This window comes from Cyprinodon tularosa, unplaced genomic scaffold, assembly GCF_016077235.1.
Source record: "Cyprinodon tularosa strain WSP-4 unplaced genomic scaffold, ASM1607723v1 ctg219, whole genome shotgun sequence".
NCBI lineage: Eukaryota > Metazoa > Chordata > Actinopteri > Cyprinodontiformes > Cyprinodontidae > Cyprinodon > Cyprinodon tularosa.
Window position 1 is genome coordinate 315,943 of NW_024038819.1, and position 17,634 is coordinate 333,576.

General features: G+C 39.2%; 1 protein-coding gene across 6 annotated transcripts in view; it reads left to right on the top strand.

The window, feature by feature from the left end:
* Positions 1 to 17,634, top strand: part of si:cabz01090165.1 (uncharacterized protein LOC100333421 homolog) — a 472,423-nt gene that overhangs the window by 303,404 nt on the left and 151,385 nt on the right. Inside the window, exon 1 of one of the 6 annotated variants that reach the window (XM_038285978.1) lies at positions 1,430 to 1,490. The exons of the other annotated variants lie outside the window; for them this stretch is intronic. The gene's annotated coding sequence lies outside the window, so the exon portion shown is untranslated. Of the gene's footprint in view, positions 1 to 1,429; positions 1,491 to 17,634 lie in introns of those variants that run through there. 6 annotated transcript variants of the gene reach the window in all.

Below are 17,634 nucleotides of genomic sequence, written 5' to 3' on the forward strand. Positions count from 1 at the left end.
CTGTAAGCCACTCAGGTTTTCTTTAGTGGTCTGATCCAATTAGTTGTCTGACCCAATCATTGGAAACATAATCTTGACATCAGTTTGTTCTACACTGATCTTTATCAGAGTCATGGATGTAGCTGAAGAAAAGGACCTGCCAACACAGTTTGAACTATATGTCACAATTTCCCCTACATTCTGCAGCTTTTCCTACAGGAGCTCATCCTCTCCTCATTCTTCCTGAACTGAATCTACAAAGCACTTCCCTACTGCCTACTGATGTCCCTCTGACCATCAGTAGGCAATGCAGCGGCAGTATTTTGCCTAAAGATGCAACATCCGAGACAGACACAACAATGGTTTGAAACCATGAACCTCTGGTTGCAGTAGGTGTCACGTTTTTTTATACTGTAATGTATCCATATGTTCTAGTATTTGATCTGAATAGTTTGGATCTATCCTTCATGGTTTGGCCTTTTAAATCTGTGATTAATTAGACTTTTTTTCTGTCCTCTGATTCCATCTGTTAACAAATAACAGCTGGGGGTTTATAAAATTAATGTGCTCTGAGTCTTATTAATATACATATTTCTAATGCACTATTATAACTTTGATGAAAACCGCTCCTGTTCTGGTTTTGAACAATATACCATGAACCCTCTTATTGGTCCAATGTTTCATTTACAATAAACACTCAAATTAATTAGATACATACTGTATACTCATATAGAACAACCCAAAAGAAAAAAAAGAAAACAAAAGATATAAGTCTACCCCCTCAAAAACTAAGAATAAGCAATTCATTATTTACATGACATAAGACATGAACATAAAACATCTCTACCTACCCAAATAGAAATAAACTCATTCAAGTCTGAAATATCCTACAAAAGGAAAACTCTGTCCCAAGACCTGCAGCCAGCAGGTTCTGAATGTCAGTTCATCATCTACAGAACCTGCCTCCTTGATTTGATTTCTCCTGGTAAGTTAAATGCTCATCTTTGCCTGAGCAAAAAGAAACAAAAAAAAAATTTACCAGACAAATATTCCTCCATAGTGCTGATGTATATCTAGGAACAAAAATAAACAGATCATTATTAAAACTGTGTCCTAAACCAGCCACCCTCTTTTTCAACAAGGAGAAGAGAGGAGCTTGTCTGGGACATCCAGAGATGCTGTAGCGTTTCCTCAGCCTGACAAAAGGCACACTGTGATCAATACATGCCACATATCTGCTCGTGGCCACGGCCCCATGCACCACCCTCCACTGGGGAGCAGCACATGCCAACAATATAGAGGGAGGACAAACTCCCTGTAATAATCTTTTAATAATGGATAACAATAATAGATTGTCTTTGTATTTAGTTAAAATTTTGCTGGTTCTAAAATCTACTGGTTTCGCCTTTTATTGTAAGATGGTCCCTAAGGAGAACCTTAGGGACCATCATTTCTAACAGTCACTCCTGATTGGTTCCTATTGAGGCAGAAAGACAGATCACAGACTGCAGGTACAATTACCTTCTTTATATATATAGAATATGCTAATCTTACCCACAAGTATTCCAACTCAGAGGATATGCTACAGGTTGTCTGACTTTTCAGCTTTTCGATTAATAACAGTGAAATGGAACGTTACTGTTTTCAGTACCTAGTTCCTTTTGGTTCCAACTGTTAAGTCACACTGAAGATATGATGTCAGTGACTGTCAGTCAGTGACTGGTTTGGAACAGAGCTCTCAAGTATTGATCTGAGCTTGAAGCAAGATTTGAGCACCGAGGGTACAATTATACTTTAAATGAAAAATAGACTAAAAAAGACAATTTTAATTTCTTTGTTAAAATCCTTTCATAAGAAAAAGAAGCGATAATGTCTGCCAAATTATACACCTTAACGATCAAGGTTGGTGTGTTTTTCTCATTTTTGGTGTGTATGTATCTTTTTTATGTTTACAAGCTGATTTTGCTTTATTATTCACAAATGTAAGGAGCTGCTTTTTGAGCTTAAGTCCATCAATTTTGACAGTCATCATTAATGATAAGATAACATCCAGTGCTAAGCTGTTCCTGATCTTTGTCTTTTTATGCCAACCATGGACACAAAACAGAAAACACGGCATTGGCAAGGAAGTGAGGAAAGGCAAGAACCTGTCCTTTCAACCAGTCACCTTTGAGGAAAGCAGACCAATGTCTTTATCTAAATCAATTAGAATTTATTTAGGTTTAATAACTTATGTGGAGTTCGTGTTTTCCCAGACACTACTTACCCTATTCTTGAGTCAGTGGTTTTCAACCTTTGAGACATTAGCTGACCCATCAAGTATGATATAGGGTACTTGCGTTAAATATATTATTTATTGTTATTGCTATTATTATTAATGTCAAATACAATAGTCCTTGTTATGAATAATTATATGATGATTATTAATGTGAGTATTATTACTGTTGTTATTATTATTTTTGTTTCCTTGCATATTATCCAAATATTCATAAAAGCACATCACTCACTGACTGATTAATGCTACTTTAAACTACGCAGGAGCCAATCAAAAAGGCCACTAACTTCTATTCAAACTTTTATTATCAATAAAACAGCCAGTTGGAAACAGCTTGCATTTAAACATTCACAACAACAATTTATCAGAATAGTGAAATAATCATTCAAAATTGTTTCAAAGAAATTAAGCTGGATTTTTAAAATTGGTAGAGCAAAAGAGTAGTTTCTCCACTATAGGCTTCAGTGAGGTTAGTTTCAGCCGTAGCGAGCCTAGCCCCATCAAATCCAAGTGACTGTGGTTCTTAGACTGTATGTGGAGAACCTGACTGAAACACTGCTCAACAAAATCAGTGGTCATTTAAGCAAGAAGAGGCACCCTGGTCTTCTCCCTGTAGACTACTGTTTATAATTCCTGTCATTTTTGGGCAATATGCTGCCTTTTTAAAATTTATCCTCCACCCTCCTGCTTCATCTCCAGCTCTATCATTCCCTCCTCAGGATTCAGTCTCTATTCACCCGTCTCCTCCTTTTCACTCCTAACACTTTATCATGTCCCTCTGAATCAAATCCATTATCGCAATGGACTCAAACCTTCTCAGCAACTCAGAATAATAATGATAAAGATCATAGATTTCAGTGACAGTTGACAAATAAAGTATAAAAAATACATAAAAAAAAAAACGAGAAGGATAATGATTGAATAAATTATTTTTAAACCAGTTATTAATGTAGGAATAAAACAAAAAACAGGGTGTATATTTGTATTTGTATTATAATTGTCATGATGTTACAAAGTTCTGACCCAAAAATGCAGAAAACCGAACAGAGAGACCAGGGGAAAGGTTTAACGGATTTTATTGAAGAAGTAAAATAAGGGGAGAAGTGTTGCTCTGAACACAGCTCAGCCAGAACTGCAAAGTGAGGGGAAGACACAGCGGTTAGTTCAGGCTCAGTGGGGTCTTGACTTCTGTCTGTGTGCCGTGGTTCCAGTGTGGGCTGATTCGGTGGAGGGCCGAACAGGTTTTACCCAGAATGCGGTTGATTGTTGCAGAACGGAGAAAACTGAGATTTCCTGCGGTACTCGAACAGGTCCTAGTGGAGAATAATCCCTTTCTCAGTGGAAAGGTCAAAAGATCTCTTGGGGAAAGTGGATCCAAACCTCCTGTTTGAATCCCAGCTCAGTTTGAAGCTCAGTTTATCCTTACAGGATGTAAAGGTCCGAGAGATCCAGTTAGCAGGACAACTTCCTGCCAAGAGCCAAAGACAAAACAAAGTTAAACTCAGGTTGACAAAAACTCAGCTTGGCTCAGCAAACTCAGCTTGGATAGAGTACCATAAACTGGCAAACACTCTGGTGTCGAAGTACTGTAGTGGCAGTCAGCAGCTTAAGAACACTCCGTTTAACGAGGAAACCATCCGCAGGTGTGTGAGGAGGCGGACCAGAACCAGGCGCTTCCTGGTGGATGAAGGTAGACAAACAGACACAAAACAGGAGTCCTGACAGAAATGGCCTCATTATCTTTTTCAACTTTGAAAACATCCTCTCTAAAGAAGTGCTTACTTTTGCAATAAACATCTGATTTTGTGTGGTTAGTCAATGAGAATTTTGACTTACCGTGAATCCTCTAATATTGGCCTGTATTCCATTAGCAGCCGGGTCTCTAATAATGGCCTGTCTGGCTGTCGGCGGAGGTAAATACTGGCCGGACTCTTATAGAGGCCGGGGCTATAATTAGAACCAACAATGTTCCTGGGCCGTCCTCAACAACTTGTCATAGTAACATACAAGTACTACAGGGGGGACATATTTGCTAACGAATCCAAGCCATTAGCATGGGAAGTCCCATCCTTAGCACAGACAGTGCAGCAGACAGGAGGTCGGCTTGTTTTGTTTTTATGACCGAAATTGCGGAAAAAAAACACGTGAAGTTTCACCAGCTACAAGTGCGAGGTGCGCGAGAACGCTGGGACCCTTTTTCCACCTGGATCTCCGCTATTTTTCACCGTCATATCCCTCCGTTGTCGGACTACTCGCCCCCACTTCCTCACCGCCTCGGCCGTATCTAGACCCACAGTCTATTATAGCGCGGACCACGCTTCAATATTAAGCATTAATAAAAATTTCTGTGTCAAGCTCATTGTGACACACTGCTGCAGGAGTATAACCAGGCACACAATCATTCTGATCTTTTTGTATTGCCGTGCAGAAAAATTGCAGCTGCTGGAAGATGTCTGAATAATGTTCTGTATACCGTTATGTTAACTGTACTTTTTCAATAAATTAACCTAGTATTTTATAGGTTCAAAGAGACACAAAATCTCATTTTCTTTTCATTCTCCTGGTAGTCTGTTTTGATCAAATAGAAATAGAGGCCTGCCTCTAATTCTGGCCTCCTTCCAATAATGGCCTGGACCAAGATGTACCTGAGTGAAATAAAGGCCCCGGCCTATATTAGAGGATTTACGGTAATTTTAAATGATAAAGTAGGCCGATTACCTATGGAGGTACAGGTGTATCATTGTGGACAGTCTGCCTTTAATATTCTGTTCCAAGTCTGGGATGTCATGATGGGGTGATCTAAGGAGTGTTACAAACCTGCTGTAAACTTACTGTTTCCAGTCCAGTGTTGTACCTGTGCTGCCTGAGTCTAGTAACACTGAACTTGACACCTAAAGGAAAGTTGGTTTAGTTTACACACTTTCTGCATCCTACACAACCTTTATATGACCAATCTCTTTCCATCATTCCTCTTTCCCTAATGAGGTAGCATTAGCTTAACTTAAGACATGCTCTAGCTTCCATGTGATACCACATTGCTTACCTCTCTCTGTACATATGTCAAGGCTCAAAACAGAGGACCCAGTAATCAAGGCAGAGAGACAGATTTCTTAAATAGGCATTTATTAAAGGAAAAGTCCAGTCATGTTCACAATTTAAACTTCTGAAGTACTTTAAATATAAAATGACTACATACTCTTCACTAAATTATAAGTATTTTTAATTAGGAGTAATGTTTGAATATGCTTTACTGGAGGCATTCATGTTCGTCAAAGAACAATACTGCCACCCACTAGTTTGTGACATCAAGGTGGGTCAACCTGGTCTTAAAGTTCAGTGCATGCCCAGAGAAGGAGGGGGATTTCAGCTGCCAACACTATGTGGTGAACGCTTCACAGAGAGTTCCAGACGCTGAAACCTTGAAGACTGCAGAACTTGATGCTGAACTGTTCCAAGCAAACGAATCAAGCCAGGACTATGCAGAAGGCAAAGCCAAAGTCAATGTCAAAGAGGTTTACAAGAGTTAGAGCCAGAGGATCACAGATCAGAAGAGGTACTGAGGGGAAATATAGCTCGGTGTCAGGAAGTACATCCACATTCGGTCAACAGGCAGAATCCAGCAGGAGTTTGAAGACAGGTCAGGAAAACAGATCAGAACAGGAACAGCTAGGCTCAGAGGTCCAAAGGCAGAACGAGTCAGGATCAGGCGATCAGAACACAATCAGGTACGCTAGAGAACTCTCACCAAAGGCTCGAATAATCTTGCACTGATGACTGGGAGTAGGTAGGGTAAATAGAGACTGGAGCAAGTGACAGAGATGAACGGTATGAGAAACTGGGCAAAGCTAGACAGGTGAATGGAATGAACAATCAAGCAAATCACCATCGGCAAGATCATGAGGATCATGGAGATCATCAATATATCCAGGATGCTTTTTAACAAAAGGTATTTTCTCTGGAACCCCTCCTTTACTCTGAATCAGATACCAGCCATAAAAGAGCACCAGTCTATGCTGCTGTGTTGCTTCTTTGTTGCGTTGGTGTCTCTGCAGCTTACATCACTATAGGCCACTTTGCAAATAAAGACCTTGCTCCCATTGATATGCTATTCTATTGTAATGGACTGAATCAAACCATGTTGATATGACCCTACCTCTTATGCCCTATACAGATTAGGCACTAATGGAAAGGAGGCATTTGTTGAGTTTAATTCAGTTATCTATGCAGTGCCAGCACATGCCATCTCAATGCACTTTACAGGGACAATTCAACCACATTAGTTTTCTATCTAAGGAAAACCAGCTGATTGTGTCAACTCTTGACTAAACAGAGCTGATGCAACTCCACGGCGGAACTAGGCTCAGTTTGTTGGCCTTTTGCAGAGGCAGACTAGATGTTAAATGAGATAGAAAAAGACACACAATAGGAGCATGATCTATAAATACTTTCTTTGTCACAAAAGAATCACACTAATCACACTAATCCCACAGACAGCTGTCTGGGAAAGAACCAGTTGAGAGGACAAGCTCTGAGTCTGTTTTCATATAAAACATTTAAAAGAGAGGACATGTAGTTAGTCACAGTAAAAGTTGAGTGCATAGCTAGTTAGAGGGATACCCAGGCATTCTCTGGAAATAAGGTGTAAGAATGGCATTAACTTGAAATTAATATATTTTGCCATTAATCAGCATTTGTTGGGCACTGAACTCTTCAAAGGTTCTTGATGAATGCTGGTCCCTCTACCTGCGTGTAAGAACCACTCCGGTAAGCTCTCTTCCAGCCTAATCCATGCAGATCAATTGAGAAGAAAAGAAAAATAACATAGCAGTCTGCTGGCTTTATATTGGCTATATTGCTGTTTCATCTGAACTGATTATAGGTTCTATACAGTGTGTTCAAAATTAGATTTTTCCTAATGCTGAAGTATTGGTTTTGGTCAGTTTTTCAACAGTAAACACTACCTATTATTCAGAGCTAAGGAGATCATCTTAAACATCGTTTCTATATGAATCTGGGGCTGAAGCAACATCAGTCGATGTACCAAAGTGACATCAGCTGGTCGTGTTAGACTAAAGGTCTTTTTTTCTTGAGGTTTCTGGTTGACAATGTGAGAAATAAAGGTGTTACTGTTCATCCTGTTAGAGGTTGCTCTGATATTGCAGAACCATAACTGAAACATTTCCTGTTTGAACAGATTTCTTTCTGACACATATAGTCCAAAAGTTTGACATCAACACATCTGCATCTATTTAAAAGATTTATGCTGCCACCCACAAAGAATGTTTTTAAAAAGCTTTATTGCTTTGGTCTTGAAAGGGTTTAAAGGGACAGTTTATGGGGAAGTTCTGAGATTGGAAAATCCTGAAATGCCTCTATTAATGGTAAATTGTAAATGGCCTGTACTTATATAGCGCCTTGTTTCAAGTCAGTAGACTTGACCAAAGCGCTTTACACTACATTCCTTCACCCATTCACACACACACTCACACACTACAGCTGTGGCTACCATCATCCAGTCCGCATGCAGACGGGAGTCATAACAGGCAGCCCGGGCCACAGACGGCTACGCTCTACCCCTTCTATTCATTCGGCTAGCCAATCTAAATCGTTCAATTCCATTTCGAGAGCGAGATCATCTGTGGTAGCAGCACTAGACATCTTCCAGGCATGTGAGTAAAACTAGCAGCAGTTCAGCGGACAGGAAGAATAAACGGTAGCCGGCGGACGCGGATGACGTCATACATGTGCCACTTCTTTTGTAAAAGATAAAAATCTAAAAAATATAACCGCAGATGTCTGGAGGACAGTGATTCGCGTACATGTTATGAATGCTGGCGTAACAAAAAGAATAAATTATGAACAGTTTAGTTTGTGCATTCAAGTCGATTGCCCATAGGTTGACGTTACTTGGATAGAACCTGAATATCTTCAGAACGGCTCAAACTGACACAAGACTTATATGGGTGAGTAGAACTTGATGGAATAACATATAATCAAGGGCCCAATGTAAAAAAAATCGCGTTCCCCTTTAAGTAGACATTTGCAGGAAAATCAAAACTCACAAAACAAATATTTCCAGGCATTAAAAGTGTAAAGCTCTGATCATTCTGTTTAAGGCTCAGCACTAAATGGGACCTCAGTGATCAAATCAGAGGAACCTGATCTGCATGACAATGAGCAAACAGTAATGTCACAACTTACTCAGATAACAAATGTGTGTCAAAACATTGGTGCTTTCTCACATTTCTATCTGCACATTTACACTACTATTTACACTACTGTGTAAAAAATGCATTTTATTATAATTTATAGAATGTGACTTTTATGGTTCTATTTACTCTCCTTGTCCAACAAGTAGCTTATTTAAATTTTAAATACAAAAAACGAAACAACCTAAATATGAAACAACTCAATTTATTTAATTTTTTATCATGTATTCTGCTGCACAATAATAAAAAAAGAAAGAAAAACAATCACCGGCGCTCAGTATTACATTTTTTACTACAAAACAACAGTCCTAACAGTTTTTTTGTTGATATTATGTAAATGAGAATAAGTAATTTCATAAATATTTATAGTGACGAGGAAAAAAATATTTGTTAAAAGTTCACTCTGTTATTTTTTAGGGAGTGATTAATGAAAATACTTCTCTCAGAGCAAAACAAAACAACAAAATATTCTTGATTTTGTAAACGGTTTTCAGCATCTACTCTGCTCAACAGATGTACACAGCACATCTGCAAACACTCGTTGTGAGAACAGGCTTTTCATAAGTGTTTCTTCCATGTGCAGCACACACCTTTAGTCATGTAGTAATTTTTTTTGTAGCAAAAGTGGCTCCTTTTTCTTTAACTGATCCAGCTTTAGCATTGGGTGGGTCAATGAGTGCAGAGGCTTCTGTTCGGGGCAGGGGCTCCTTCTTCTCAATGCATTCCTAACTGCTCAAGAGACATCTCTCTTGGTTTTCTGACATACGGGTCAGAGATGGATGAAATGTCCTGGATATGGGCAGCCATATTGTTGGCCATCGAGTCATCCCTATGATGTTTGGTGTTGTAGGCTGTGTAAGCTCAAGCTATTTCCTCATCTGAAGATGTATCAGCCTCTCGGTTGTATTTCTCCCCTCCTTCCTCCTCAGATTCATCCGCATGCTCTTGTTTCTCCTGAGCTACTTAAAATATCTCCTCCAGGATCTAATGGATGCTGAATCCTCTGCTTTTGGCTTAAGCAAGAAACCAACTAGGGATACTTTGGTTCAGGATACCTTTATATCCTTCACACTATTTTTATCCTTCTTATCTCTGATGATGTTTTTTTTTTTTGGAGCTTGTGCTTTAGCCACACACAAACTCTGCAGACAGACCAATTCCGTCTTTCATAGATTTACACACTTTCAGTATAGTGACAGACTACATTGTAGCCACAGCAACCCTAGGGAACACTGATAAAGCAGGGCTGCCATACATATGCACCACCTTCCCCTATGACCATCATTATTGGCAATGAAGGTTAATTGTCTTGCCCAAAGAATTAGTTAGATCTGTAGGTGAACTTTTAGTTGTAGGACAAGCTTCTACATCCTCCTAAAGTCTTGCCACAGAATTACGAGGAGAAGTAGTACTTGATGGGTTTTGGTGGTTCTCTCTATCTGCAGCACCTGAACAAAATATGCCAGACTAATGAAATGTTTTTAAAGTAGCCTACCTCCTGTCAGTGCTCCTGCTGCAGACAGTATAGCGATAACAACCACAGAAATTGGATGTTGAAGCAGGAGTCCAACATTAGAACCAGAACACATCCTGATACAGAGACTGTTTCTTAGGAGGAAAATATTTCTTCTGATTTTCTCACCTTTGTTTTTTTTTTTTTAAATATAACCCAAGCTTGGATGGGCATTGTTCAGAATTCACTAAAACATGTGCCTTTTTTACCCCTTCACATTGATGTGTGAAATATAGAGGAGAAATATTTTGGAGACGGTTTTCTAAATGTTGGGGCTAAAACCAAACAAAACATCAAATACCTCTGACTTAAACACCGTGTCCAGCTGAAGAACTTTTCAGCACCTCTGCACCAGCTCCTGGGGGCTCTTCAGGTCCAATCTGGGCTGCAGGCTGATTAAAGCTCCTCTCTGTCCAAAGCAGCACAATCAGAACAGATCTGTCCCTTTCAGCCTTCTAACTGTCTGTTTTAGACAAAAGAGGTATCACCACTCACTTTCTGAAGTAGGCTCGATTCTGCTGAATATTTCATAACCACTTCTACTTTTACAGGAATCAGAAATATTTAGAGATATTCAGCTCATGAAAGCAGGGAGAGAAATGTCAGATTGTTGGTTTCTGGTCCTGTTTGATTCAATTTAGTTTATATATATATATATATATATATATATATATATATATATATATATATATATATATATATATATATATATATATATATATATATATATATATATATAGTGCCATTTCAAAAAGTTCTGTGAGGTGCTGTTAAAACATGTTGTATTTTCCTTCCACTTCAAACCAATGCTCTGCTTTGTGTTGTTTCTGACCCATTAAAACACCAACAACATGCAGTGAGATCTGTGCTTTTAAAAGGAGAGAAAGTCTTAGGAAGGATCCCTGAGATGGAGCAACATCTGATTTATTTTTTCTTTTTTTTACAGTGTCCTTTCTGGTGATGTGGCAATAAGAATAATTGTCTTGATGCCATAAAGAGCCCAACAGATTTTACTTTCACAAGTGGAGCAGTACCACTATTGCCATGGTGTTCCGCTAGATTTATGCATATAAACATCTGATTTCTTACTGCTAATTACTGATTTCTTACTGATTCTTACTGATTTCTCACTGATTTCTAAAGATTCTGGTTTGCTCTTTCATGCCATCTTCTTCACACATTGAGGTCTGTTTAAGGAATAAAATCAATGGTTCTCATCCAGGTGCCTTTCCGGAAGTTGTTGAAAGATTTTAAATCAATCTAAAAAAGAAAACTAAAAGGAAAAATTGGTCAGACCTTCTTATAATAATGTTACTATAACTGGGGCTGCAGTTCACCCCTACTGTTGGATGCGCCAGAAACTGCCTGTAACTTACTGATGTTCAAATTCCAATTTCAAATTCCTCAATTGTAGACTTATTCAGTTTTTAGGGTTCTGGTCAGAGTGTTATATTTCAATTATGATGTTACTACTTAGTATGTCATGTGGTTCTAAATATTTTTTAATCTTTTTTTTTTTTTTTTTTTTATCCTAATTTCGTCTTATTCTGAGCTTTTTTATTCCTTGTGGGATTCAATAACAGTTTTTAAAAATCCTGGTTCAGGTTTGGCTCTTTTGTTTGGATCTCATGATAAGCAGGAGGTGAAATGGGTCAAATGCTGATTTATTTTGAGGCTTGGTGGAAGTTCAATCCTATCAGGGCTGAAGGTGGTGGTGCCCCCCTCATGCATAGTGCTTGTTGGCTTTGGTTGGACATCCATCAGTAGAAGGTGTGCCACCTTTGGGCTTCCTCCTTCTGACTCAGTGAGTCAGCAGCTGGCTGCTGGAGGCCAGAACCAGGACCTGGGCTGATTATTTGAGTTGAACTGTCCACATTTCCACGGCTCACTGAGCACTGACTCTATTTTAATCTCATTCTTTTCTTAATTATTGCAGCCTTTCAAACTTCTGCTCTTAACCGTGTCTAAAGAAAGACAGGGGGAAACCAGTAAATTGGATTCTAGGACATGTTGTCATTTTTTTAGACGTGATACTGTTTTCCAGAGATAAAAATCCCCCAGTTAAAAAGAATAAAGCGAACTTTTTGAAAACTGTTTATCCCAGTGTATCTTTTTTCATGAGCTGCATCATGATACAAAAGAACAAAAAGTGAAAAGTTATTTGAGACAATAATTTTTGCTGCTTTTAATGAATATATATGTAATTTTTTTTGCTTTCTTTCATCTCCATAAACAGTTGGTGTTTGCTGGATCACAGAGGGCTGGTGCGTGCAGTCTTTGGGCCAGAGGCAGTTCCACCCTAGCCTCTGTTAAACCATAGTTTTTATTCATCTAATATCTTGATCTGCTTGGCTAAATATTCAGTTTGTTCAGCTCACTTTAATTTCTTTATATTTTTCCTATGGGTTTTTTTGTTAATACTTTAATCTATCCCTTTCTTTCCTTTGTGTCAATATATTTTACCTTTTAATAACTTATTAAAATCATTCATCAGACTCAGATCTCCTACTACATATTCAAAATATTTATGAATTTTCTTGTTTCTCTGAGCTTTGGTTTTGATTTTCTATAAGAAGCACAAATGTATCATGCCTCCTCTCTAAAGCTCCACCTGTTTAATTCCAAGGATTGACACAAAATCTCCCCCCACCCCCCTCTACACCTTAAACCAAACAGAACCTTATTCTATATTTACTGGGTTAACCAGATCCAGTTGACTCTTATTTGCAGGATTTACTAAAGTTCAGTTGGAACCAGAATATGTTGCTGCTGTTTGTTTGTTCTGTGCAAACAGAATCACTCAGCTTGTTAATCCCCTAAGGGCCCAATTGCTTTGAAGGACACTCATTAATCAAACACACATGGATATCATCTCTGGTATGAAAAGAATCAATTATTACAAAATAAATTAAATATAAAAGGAGTTTCGCACCATTCAGCTATTCAAAATGTGGTTCTCTGAGCTTCTGATGCTGCAGCATGTTTCCTCTGCAGATGTTTTTGTCTCCAAAGAATAAAACCCTTGCAAAGAGGACAAAAGCAGATTCCATCACAAACATCTGCTATGAATCAAATAGTATTTCAGTAATCATCAGTAGATCAGAAGAAATTAAATCAGTTTAATAGTAATTATGAGACCTTGAATTATTAGAGAACAAATTTGATCATGTTATGTATTAGATCTGGTCTGGTTTCTGACCAGTTAGTAGATCTCTGGATCCAGTGAACATCACCATATGGAAAATTGTTTCAATATCAGGAAGAAACTGTTGCAGCCCCACATCATGACTGTAAAGATGTTCCTTCTTCTTGCTCTTCCCCTCAGACCAGAATAGATTATTTAAGCTCCTGCGGATTATTTAAATTCACAGAGAAAATTGATGTTATTGGATGCGATCCATAAGATGCAACTGCAGAAGTAAGATCCAGAATAGAATTTAAAATCAAATATAAAGCCCCAAATAACCCAGCTCCATATTATATTAAAGATTGAATTGTTCTTTATGTTTCTAACACACCACTACACTCTCAATCTGCAGGTTTGCTAGTGGTTCCTAGAATTTCTATAAGTTTTACTTATCAGTCTCCTCTCCTGTGGAACCAACTACCTGTTTTAGTCTGTGAGGCAGGCACCCTGTCTACTTTAAGGCTTAGATTAAAACTTTAAACACAGAGTGATGTTTGCTCAGTCACTGGGTGAGTAGACATGAAGGTGGAGGTGGAGCATTAACAGCTTGGTCGGTGGGAGAAAATTTAGTCCAGAGAGACATTTCTCCTTGGTTCTGCTATGACTCTAGCCTCGTAAGGCCATCCTGATCTCGCAAGCTTTCAAGGTTTGACTCGCAGATCAGTCTGGCTACTTTCCGTTAAAGAAAATTTGGAGCAGTTCACCAAACGAACGTCCAATCAGCGTTGGCTTTGAGGCGGGTTGAGGTGTGACGCAACGAGAAGCGCGACTGTTCAGTCTAAAGAGCATGGCGGCTTCAGCCGATAAAACTAGCGTTAGCGTGGCTATCGAGCAAGTTTTATCAGAATTACACTGTATTTCTTCACTTAAAGAGTAACCTGGCGGAGTCAGGTTACTATGACTCTACCTGACTCATACCTCATGCAAAATAGTCACTTATACTGACCTATTTTTTAATATTTGTGCTACTATATGTTTAGGCTGCTTAATGACATAGGGATCACTTCTCCTCATTCTGCTTCATTCCTTCTCTATTCTCCCATTCTGCAGTATTTATTAAGTTCCATACATAACCTTATTTTCTTTCTGCTTATTCATGTTATAGTAGCTTCATCTGGTCTGTTACTGTTTGGCTGTGACTCCATCCTAAATAGAAATATTAGCTGTTGTGCTGCCATCAACATATTTGTTTATAGAGGTTGGAGTTAGGACCGTGTTTCAGTCCTGTTTCTTTTACTGTGACTAACTCTATGTGCTCTCTTTCATCCTCTGACATGGGAGCTGGCTCAGAGCCGATCTGCCAGGCTGTGTTTCCTGGAGGGGCCGTCTATGGAGCTGGTTGATAGTTGCCTTTTGTATCACTGCTTCCTTTTATATTTCTGCTTCCGTCTCCTTGAACCCCAGTCGGCCACAGCAGAAGGCTGCTCACACTGTGCCTGGTTCTGTTGTAGGTTTCTTCCTGTTAAAATTTTGTTTTTCCTCTAAACAAAATGCAATGAAAATGGTCACCGTAAACTCATCCAAGAGGAGCATGTATTGAAAGTCATTAACTGAAGGAATTTCTTAACCAATCTGTCTGTTTTGTCTCTGTAAAGTCCCTGAAATTACACGTCGTGAATTGGAGCTACATAAAAAAAAAACTAAAGTGAATGTAATTGAATTGAAAGTGCTGCTGTTTGTTTGTGAAAGCATATAAAGTGTAGTTCAATCACTAGTTTCCCTATTTGGCTGTTTGGGTCTTTGTGTCTGTCTGTTTGGAGCTGAGAACAAAACAGCTGACAGCTGTCAGCCTCCGGCCAACATCCAGCTCACTCCCAGGCTGACCTTCTCTGTGGTTCTGCTCCTGCTGAGCGGCTCAAGGGTATCCTCTGAAGTCTCACTCCATCCTCAGGTGGACAGATGGACGGCAGCTCAGCAAACAACGGATATTCCCTTCACAAAAACATCTGAAGATCTATTTTAGGAAAGCAAGCTGAAGACAAAAATTTATCAAATGAAGCATTTGGTCTCATTTGTTCTGATATGTAAACTGTGAATACAGCATAACTGCCACTGGCATAGCAAATAAGAAAAATGTCTCCTCATCTTCTCTCATTTTTAGACGCTGCTGAGGCCCCATTAGGTATGATCACCATTCTTTATTTGGGTCATTTAACATTTTACTGTCCAAAAACAATGTTACGCTACAGACATTCAGAACAAGGGGTACAAAGGAACAAGCGGAAAACCACAGCTCAAGCTGAGGCCCGCTTCCTTGAGTTTAGACTGCCCACAAGCTCCTGATTGGCCCATTGTCTTGTGTGATTGGCTGTCACCGCTGTCACTTTACAAACATCTGATACGCCACTGAATAGGGTCTGTGATTGGATGGTCAAACATGCTGCTAAGTTATATTAAAACATTGCTTGTGTCCCCACCACTTCTGAAATAAAAATTTCGTCCATGATAAATAACTTACATTTTTTATGTCATATATTAATTTTCACAGCTAACTTGCAGAGCCATGTTAGCGTCAGAAGAGTCATTCCATCCATGCCAAACTATGAGGGGTAAATAAAAATCCCCTTGTAGGAAAGAGAGGAGAGCATCAAACAAAGCCACATGAGGCATATGCCAGAAGCAGCTGATGGTCTGGTTCCCTCTGTCCTTCATCTCGTTGTTATTGCTTTCATTACCAGGTAAGATGCTTTGGGGACACTCTGAGCTCCCATCTGTTAAGCCTTTTCTTCAATGCCTGCTTCTCAGTCCTGCTGTAGGAGAGGGAGGAAACAGCTCAGCATGTAGCACTGAAGGCGTTTGATCAATGAGGAGTTTGTTGTGTGGGGCTAAACAATGACATCAGACAAACCTCTTAAGTCCATCTGTCTGTATTTTAGCCAGTCAGATAACACACCTGACAGGTAGAAGGGAACCTTTGAATCAGCTTGTGCAGTCTTGAGAGATTTGGAGTGGCTGTGCTTCCAGTAGTGTGAAGTACCTCCAGTCATGGACATCCAGAGCAGTAGGATGGTCACCTGGAGGGATGAATTAATTCTAGTCTTTGGTCTCACTTTCCATTGTAAAAGTGGCTTCTTTCTCTAGAGTTTGGTGCCTGGAATTAAATCACCTCCAACCGCAGACATGTAAGCGACATTTTAACTGTGTTGCTGGAGATCAGAGAAAGAGCAGCTATCAGGGCTCATCTATTCTGATCAGTCAACACTCTACACTAAATCAGAACATCTCCGAATCATTGTATTATTACAGATAGATACTAATCATCTGTAAATGCTTATCTCATAAATGCTTTTTCTACTAATGCAGACCGTAACCATCCAAATAAAAGTCCAGCCTAAGTATCACCTGCAGCATCTTCTCATTGACTTGTATGTGTGAGTGTTGAACAGGCATCTCACCCAGCATGCTGACTCTGTTAACACACAGTCAGGGAAGGGTTCATGTTTACTCTCCTGCAAACTCAGCAGGCTCCCTGTGTTAATCACGGACCTCCGTGTACTCATATATTTGATGAACGACCTCATCCATACTTTTATTAAAAGCCTTGATGTGTATCCTGCTCTGATTAAGAGTGCTTGTGTTTGTTAATCTCTGCAGTCTGAAAGTCCCTGTGTGTCCATACTTCAGAGCTGGCTGTCCTCTGACTGTCTTCTCCTTCCTAAATGATTTCCTGTAAGCAGATTTGCTGAACATTGCATTGCATTCTTTGGACTGGTTGTTCAGTTATAATTTTATCATTTTATTTTATTTAAATAGTGTCAATTCACACATCTAAGCACTTTACCAAAACACTTCAATCAGATAATACAGTATTGGTTCAATTTTTTTTATCAAACAAAACTCAGCTGATTGCATCACATGGTTGTCTCTGCAGGTTTTGCTCCCCCTGGTTGAGCATTTTTCCTCCATGAAAGCCTGTTTATCATGCATTGGATCCCTGCAGCTCCTGTACAGTTACCATAGTCTGGCCTTTCAGTCTAGGTGAGCGTTCATGTCATGGGAGATCTGCAGGTGGCATATCCTCTCTCTATGTTAAGACGATAGATTGAACCAGCTGGGTTTCTTAGTCTTCCCGATATTGTTTGTTTTTAAGGGCCAAAATCAGAGCCAAGTCTGATTTTTCTTTTAACTCATTAGTATCATCTTTCTGTTTTTTTTGTGTGTTTTCTTTTTGTTATTTCTACAATGACAGAAGCAGGTGGTCTCTACCATATTAGCAGCAGCTGAATGTGAGATGGTGATGTCCTTGTCTGCTGATAAATGTTGCAAAGTTCAAATGTTTGTATCAAAGCAATGAGCTTTTCAGTTTTATCTGTGTTTGTACTATTTCAAGCATGGCTTCCTGTCATGGCTTCTCGTTCATCCTGCCTGCTCAACAGCTTCCACTGGCTGACCCACTTTATGTCTCTTAAGCCTCATCGGAGCGGCTTTAGGAACAAAGGGTTGAATAAAGCTCTAAAAAGATAAAGAACAC